The 8,542-nt window shown below is 37.8% G+C and overlaps 1 pseudogene; it reads right to left on the minus strand.

Moving 5' to 3' along the window:
* Positions 1-5,058: 5,058 nt before the first annotated feature.
* LOC138403188 (piggyBac transposable element-derived protein 4-like) lies at positions 5,059-6,780 on the minus strand (annotated as a pseudogene).
* Between the last annotated feature and the right edge of the window lie 1,762 nt (positions 6,781-8,542).

The following is an 8,542-nucleotide window of genomic DNA, read 5'->3' on the forward strand; positions in this document are numbered from 1 at the left end:
TATAATCAGACTGAGTTCCCTAATATAATAACTTCAAGTGACAATGACTAGTCCACACTTGCAAACGTGTAGTTTCGGCTAAACTTCGATTATATTTGTAATTTTGCAGTTATGAGTTTTGCTAAACTTTTGGCCACAGATTACTAACTATTACTGCGTAAAGAAGCGCTCAGACCTCCGCCTTACCGTTAATCACACACAAGTGGTATGCGGACAAGTCGGTGTTCCGGTAGTAGTAATGGGTAAAAGTTTATTCAAGCGCATAAAATGTTTCTTTTGTCATCGTTTTCTATTACCATGGAATTTCAACCACGTTAACTATTTTTTAGTTAATAAACTATAATTATCAACTTAACTCACTTAAAACATCAGAAACTATTTATTAAACGTTAGCGAAATTCATACAAGCCCATTTACGGCCGAAATTAATTATAATAATCAATCTAGCCGTAATCTGTCCATAAGACGTTGTTAATAATTGGCTAAAAAAGTACGATACAATTTAGGACAAATAACAACTTTCCTAAGTAACCAATCGATCGATTACAGATAGGATTGACCGTATTCATTTCGGCCGTAAATCACGAGTTTCGGGGAAACGACGCGTCTGCAAGTCGTTCAAAAAGAGTACTTATTCTGCATAAATTTAAGACGTAATTTAGCTTGTCACGTCCGGTCCACTGTACTATACGTTGAGTAGCCGCGGGACGAGTGCACCTAACATTGCACAATATTGAGAATAGGGTGCGTAATCATGTGCCTTCGATGTTGATAAAATTTTTCATAGTTGATGCTTCTAATTAGTTCGTAAGTTAACCAATTGTAAATATAGGATTATGAACGCTTAATTATTCGATTCGAACTCGTTTATTTTTTAATTATTTAATTGATTAATTTATTTGCCTAAGGCGCTGTCTACACGAGCGATTGTAACGCAACGATTCCGCCTTACGTTGAAATAACTAAACTGTTATGGAGATTATTTTGTCCTAATATCTTCGCGACTTCGGTGACCCCTTTAGCATCAAAATGATTATATTATAATGCTATCACAGCCGACTGCAACGGTCAATAGGTTGCCAAGTAGCGTGATGCGCAGGCTTGTCGTACTTCCCGTGAAGAGAACGAAACATGTTTATTTAGAGATTAGTGCCACAAATTAACACTGATTTTCTGGACTAAGTCATGCCTTGGGACATAGTTGCTCCAGAAAATCGGCGGACTATATCGATATGTCAAATCAATATGTACAACGTAAACGCGCTTCAATTTTTAGGCAACCTTATTGACTGAAGACTACATAATCATCGAAATAATTGTAGAAAGTTTGGCGCTAAAGGTGTCGTGACGGTCTGCACCAAAACTGTCTTGACTCTTGTCGCCATGTGTATATTAATACATACTATCGTATTACTATTTTATCTTAAAGGATAAAAGGGTGCGTTAAATTCGCTCGTGAATGCACCGCCTAAGGTTCATCCTTGGCCTTAATTCGCTATGATATTAGGACCGTAACACACTTTCAGTTGCAGCTAATAACGACATCATTGACTTTTTTAATGAAGAGCTGGGGGTCTACCGCCGTACAAGGATAGCTACAATGTGATGATCGCAATCACCTCTGATTGGCCGACACTCGTTCGGTATTGGCTACAATGCATTGTTGTGTTGCAACAATTGTTGAATACAATAAATTCAGTCAATCACAACAATTGAGATTGTAATAATGATTGATGAAGCTTTTCCGGAGTCAGCCTATTACTTATTGCAACTATTCAAATGCCAACATGCAAGGCAACTTCTAGGCAAACGCGTCCCATCTTAGGCCACACCATCACTTCCCATCAGGTGTGATCGTGATCAAGCGTGCGCCTATAATGAGTAAAAAAAATAACTTCACTGACAAAATATAACGCAGTTGTCAGTGAAAAAACTGTAGCATTTGAATAGGGTTATAAGCTGAATCTGTGGTGATATTGCGACACCTGTATTTTAGTCAGGCAGAAAAATCTTAGACAGTTATTGTAAGTGATTGCGATCATCACAATGTAGCCATTAAACTTTGATGCTAATCCCTGAGCTGTCAAGTCTTTCACAAATAGGTTTCGCGTGTAGATACGGTTTTAATGTCACAATGAGTCGAGGCCCTAATGCTGATATCGTATAAGATCGTCTCGGAACAAAATTGCACGCAGTTTGGAATCTTGCCAATACATATTTCTTTCAAGTCGATGTCTTCCGTTTTTTTTACTCCGTCTATACAATAGTTTATTGATTACGCTTATTGTCAATGTACGGTAACTTTTGCTTCATAGTTTAGTGAAATTGGATGTTGTGCAACATTTCTAAAGAATTTTGGAAAACTAGCGAACCATTGAATAAGATTTGAATATGCGATTGTGAAAATAAATACGTATACGTGAAATCAAATATCACTTTAGAAAATAATTTTCTGGTTATAACTAAAATTCCAGTTTTCTGGTAAAAATTTCTAAAATGTTCTTTTCATCCAGTGTCACTGTACTATTTTCTTAGATAAATAACTATTCTGTTCAAACTGTGAGACCATATAGGTATATCTAATCTGTCCAAATCCGCGACGTGCAATGTCCGAGACATCTGTGTCCAGATAAAGGTATAATACGCCAGACCGTACGGTCGCGCCAATTTGTATAAATAGATAAAGCTATATTCAATTAACTATACAATAAGGCACTTTCGGTACACCCTAGCGTCTAAAAGTACCTTATCGAAATTATTATTATTATTATGTACCAAAAAGTCCAAGTGGGCTCGAAGTATGTCGAAGTTAAAATTGCTCTTTAAAATTGTAAAAAGTATAATGTTTTTCAAGTTTAGAGTGTATACGAATATGGGAATAATCGATTTGTAATAAAATTAGTATTATCTACCAGTGAATATGAACACATGGTCGAATCGACCGCTTTGTCTAAAAAAGTAAAAGAGTTTCACTAATCGGACTGTATTATTTTTTTATCTAGCACATGTAACATTTAAAAAAATAAACTGGAACTGTGCCATATACACCTGGTTTTTATTCCAAATCCTCACAAATATAGTTACTCATTAGTCATTACCTCATTACCTAAAGACCTTCCGATACGGTAAAGTCGAGCACGTAGATTTTTTGCTTGAGTCGATTTTATATTTTTGTTCGACGCGACGTTCGGACAATGTTCGAGAGATGAGAAAAGTGCCGTTTGCTTGATCAAGCCGCTTGCCGGCCGTATCCAGCTCGCACAAGCAAAACAAATCTACGTGCTTGACCGTCTCGGAAGCTCTCTTACGGGCCTGCGCAGACGAGGAACTTTAGTCCGCGGAGGACAAAATCCCGAAGCTTAGGTAATATATAAGAACTTGCCACGGACCCAACGCAAAAGTTTCAGCTTTTGAATTTATTTGTTTCAGGTTCAGCAAAAATTTGTAAAAAAATCAATTTATTTGTTTACTTAGCATCATGTAGAGGTACAATTTTTAAAGTAGTCAACGCATATACGCTTTATACAAAAAAATAATATAATATAGGTCACTATTTTTTATAACCTACATATTATACTGACAGTTAGCCACATAAGAGAAAAACGTGTTGTATTGAAAATTTGAAATATTCAAACCAAACCAAACAAAACAATTGATAATAATAATAATAATCATCACTAATGGGACAATTTTCATGCAGTTGGATTAACAAAAACTTTAGTCTTTAGTTAGGTACAGACAGAGTCAGAGCGGTTACACGCTCATCCGATCCGAATCCGTGAAAATACGTTTCGAAGTAGTCATAGAATTATTTGTATGGTAGCTTACGCACTAGATTCGACTTCCGTCATCCCATTTCTCTCCATCTGTGAGAACACCTCGGCCACATGGCTCGGGTTTAAATCGGACATTATATTATTATAACGTAGATGTCATAGATGGTCACTGAATAGCTTGGATTTTAGAGATCGGATTAGTGCTACACATTGACTGCGGCGCGAACTATAGCATAAACAATAAAGTATTGCGGCTGATTACGCAACAGTTGCGTTCCCGCACTCGTGGAGCGAACTCGACCGTCCGTGCGGGGCACGAGTACCCTGCGTTTGAATGGACGCTACGAGCGTGCGGTCAAAACGCATCAGTTGCGAGAAACGTTTACCAACAGCAGTGCGGCCCCACGCATCAGATGCGTTATATTATGGTATTTGACAATTAGTCAAATCAGTAACTTTATCAATCGTCAAAACGCGCACTTTGTATGCGATATTCTATGAAATATTGGAATGTGACGTCACATCATAATGACGTACTTTTTTACTTTAATCGATAATTTAAAATGGTTATTACACGTCAAAAAGGTCTCGTACTTACCTACATAATAATTATGAAAGTATGAAATATTTATAGGTATGTACCTATTAGGTATAATGAAACTACAAAAAATTATAAAAATTGAATATATTATAATAACTCAACCTTGTATACTATTATTGTCACTGACTGAGCCTGACTCCCACTTGGCCGGTTTTTTACTTTTTGGGTACGGAACCCTAAAATGTTACACTACGAAGCGAAGATATCTATTCGGAAGTGAATAGTGAATACGATATCTCATATTCACTTCCGAATACATCTTCGCTTCCGCGGCCCCGGCCCAGCAGCGTCACTGTCGTCAGAGTCACAGATGGACAGGATCCGCCGCTTGCAAAATGCCTCTTGGACGCTGGGCAAAAGGCATATAGGCCCAGGACGGCCCAGCGTCCCTAAGGTCCCTCGCAGCCCGCTCCTTAGCCGAAAAGATTTTTGAAGTTTTTGAAGTGTCTTTGTTGGCGGCGGAGGCGGGCGCTTGCGACGCCGCCCCCGATGGCAGAGCCTCTGCATCTTGCGCTGTCCTGCGCCAGGACATCCCGGCGTCTTCGCTACCTGCGGCAGCGATCGCAGCTCGCAGGAGAGCCGACAAGCTCGTCTCTCCTGCGCAGCCGTCTCCGCCAGAGCCGGTGCCCACGGCGCAAGTACCTGCCGCAGGGGTCCACGCACTGGGCGTAGTGTCTTCATCTTCCTGATTAACACAACAAAATAAATGTACTTAAGTACGTAGGTACTTACCTTCTTTAGTTTAACAGCATAAAATATAAACAATGTCATAAGGTAATAAGCACAACCAAAACATCACCTCCTGTTACAGAAATACAGGTACCTACATAGAATCTCGAAAATCCAACTGTAAACCTCAACTTCATAACATAAGAGTTCCTCACAATACCTATCTATAATTAATTATAGGTATTCTTATGGCAGTCTGTGTATCTGTCGGTGTCGTCCGTGTGTTAAGCTTTAACAACTTTCTAATTACATTTAAACGGATATCTAAAAATGACATAACTTTATCATTGTTTCCGGAAAGTTTCATTTGTTGATTGAACATCATGAAAGAGTTCAGCAACATAACTTGCATTACGTGTAATAAAATTTTTCTATACCACCTAGTTGACTTTGTATAAGACGGATAATATGATGCATTTGATCTTTTCTATCAACGCCTTTCATAAATTTATTATATTCTACTATAACTTTTGGTTTCTGTGACACTTGACCGTGTCTATTTCTAGAATTAACAAGATTTGAGTGATGTTCAGTTGAGACCATCAGTACATTCCTTTTGTCTCTATAATTGGTGACGCATACGCCACGTCTATTGTACCTCGTAAGCAATGTACCTCTAGCGGTCTTAGCCCTAGTAATCCTCGGATTCCTAGATCTATTGGCTCTAAGTGTACCTGTAACATGTGTGCTTTTAGCCAATAACTTTTCTGCCAATGTGACACTATTATAAAAATTGACCATATAAAGAGAATTCCCTACGTTTAGGTAATCTTCCATAAGCATCATCACTACTTTATCCGCGTGACCTTTGCCTTGAAGCTCAGTGTCATGTGAACCAAAATACATATGCATTTTCTGCGTTATGCCATTTGTATCCGTAAGTACGTACATTTTGACTCCATATTTATGCCTTTTGCCTTTAATATATTGCCTGATTTTTAAGCGACATCGCCAAAGTACTACACTTTTATCTATAGTTAAGTTTTTAGGTGGACAAACTAAACTTTTCATAAGATTGTTAAAAAAATCAATTATTGGTTTGACGAATTGATTAGGATCATTATTACTGAATGAATAATGAGGGCTAGAAAAAGATAGGTTGCGAAGTATTAATAGAAAGCGGTCCCAGGACATGAATTTTTTAAAAGCTAAATTAAATAATGGATCCGTGCTCCAGTAATCATTGAGCCTATTCAATTGTATGTGAGTTGTGACCCATATGAAAAAGTAATGCCATGAAGACCCGAAATTCATCCAATCTTTAGCTCTACTATGGGGGGTATTGGCTTCTAATAATAAACGTAAGGCATGAGTATTAATGCTTGCTATGAACAATGACATAAATGTGGAGTTAAAAAATAAATCGAAAAAATTTATGGGGGACTCAGCTGGACCAATGTTGAAATGACCAACATTGAGGAATGGAAACGCCCGCAGTGAACCTGTTTCAGTCCATTCCTCCTCTGCTTAGCCAAGCAGAGGAGGAATGGACAGATAAACTTTCACATTCATAATATTAGTATGGATTCATTTCATAAAACTACATAAGTCACACTATTTAGAATTTTTCAGAAATCAATAAAAACTGTGCCATTCACATGTAAACGAATTTTGAAGGACTTTTTGGGCTGAATATAGTTTATATTTGTAATAAATTATAAAAAATACACGCATATTCCCCATTGATTACCTACCTACCTATCAATTCATATTCATTTATCAACGAATAGACAAAATAATAGTAAGATGGAATTAAATGTAAAAACTTACTCAGAATCTGCAAACATCTCACTTCTCAGGGAGTTGAGCGCATCGAGATCGACCAGAAATAAAAGGTTAAAAAAATGTTAAAAGGTTGAGCGGAAACGTCACGGCTGGTCACGGCTGGCAGACATGTTGCTTGCTGTTGCTTGCACTACCACAGACCAATAACACAGAGCCGTAAAAAAAATCATTACTAGTCTGTGAACCATCTGTGGACTAGTGATGTTAACCGATTACAAATTTGAGAACCGGTTTTTACCGATTACTTTGTGTAAAAAACCGGTTTTTTTTTGAGCCGATTTTACCAACGTTTAATTAATCTATAATCTATAAATCATTTATTTCCACCAAATACAAAATCATATTTTTGTTAAAATAAGTCTTATCCAGGCTTAAATTTGAAATTTTGGCAGGTTCAATACAAAAACTGTCATTACGCCCAATTTATTCCTCACTTTAACGTAGGTACTCGGCGTTGGTGAATAGGCACTAAAATAAATAACAAAACATTTAACATTTTTATTAAAATCAAAATAACTTCAGAATTAATAAGTCGAGCAAATAAAAATAAAGTATACAAAATACAAATAATTTCTACGTAAATCAAAATTACGACATATGCAATTAGTTATTTAATTGCATAAGTCGTAAATTTGATTAAGAAAACAGATGTGGTCGACAGCACCCGCTTGCAATCTGCTTCTTCTGGATGAAAGGATGCATCCCGATTTGGAGAACATCCTTTCTGAAGGTACAGACATTGCGGGCACCGACGCCAACGGGACGGGACTTCTTCATTCTGGGCTGGTTTCCGCACTTAACGTTTCCGTCTGTTGTGCGTACGGGACGGGACGTCGGGAACGACGGGAATACTTTAGCGCCAAAACGTTCAATGGTGCTACATATTTATTGTGACTCCAAAAAGTGGCAGCACTTTCAGCCGCTTTTGCAAATTCAGATTCAACATGCTGGACCTCTGTCTCCAAATACATCCGCAGCATGTTAACTGCGGACGCAGTTGGATGGTTGTTTTCCTTGTTTTTAAAAAAAGTCTAAAAGTCCTGGTTTTTTATGTTCTTCAATTATTGTCTCTGAGGCTTGTTCTGAAGTCGTTGCACTGGTTTCCGAATCCTTTATTAAGTTTGATACATGAATGTCCTTTACCTACTATACATACAGTTATCTGTACCCATAATATAAATGCGAAAGTGTTTGTTTGTTAGTTTCCTCTTCAAACACGTCGCAACAGGGCAACGGATCGACGTGATTTTTGCATGGAGGGTGACACTTTTTATCCCGGGAAATCAATGAGTTCCCACAGGATTTTTAAAACACTAAATCCACGCGTATGAAGTTGCGGGCATCAGCTAGTCTATAATAAACTAGTAGGGTGCGTGGGTGCGCGGACCACTGAAGTGGTCCGCGAGCATGCAGCGTTGCTTTTAAAAATGTGGACTTTATTTGCCATGCATTTTCTATGGAAAAATAAATTCCGCCATCTTGAATTTTTTTTCTATTCATCGAGTAGACATTTGGATCCTGGTCATCTTTTGCGAAGAAACTACTCTTCCATCTTTTATACTCTCCGAGATAGACACCGACGAAGTTTGTATGGCGGCCATCTTTTTTTCGCCATTTTGAATTTTTTTTCAGCTCATTGGCATTTGGATGA

The sequence above is a fragment of the Maniola hyperantus genome, chromosome 13 (assembly GCF_902806685.2).
Source record: "Maniola hyperantus chromosome 13, iAphHyp1.2, whole genome shotgun sequence".
Lineage (NCBI taxonomy): Eukaryota > Metazoa > Arthropoda > Insecta > Lepidoptera > Nymphalidae > Maniola > Maniola hyperantus.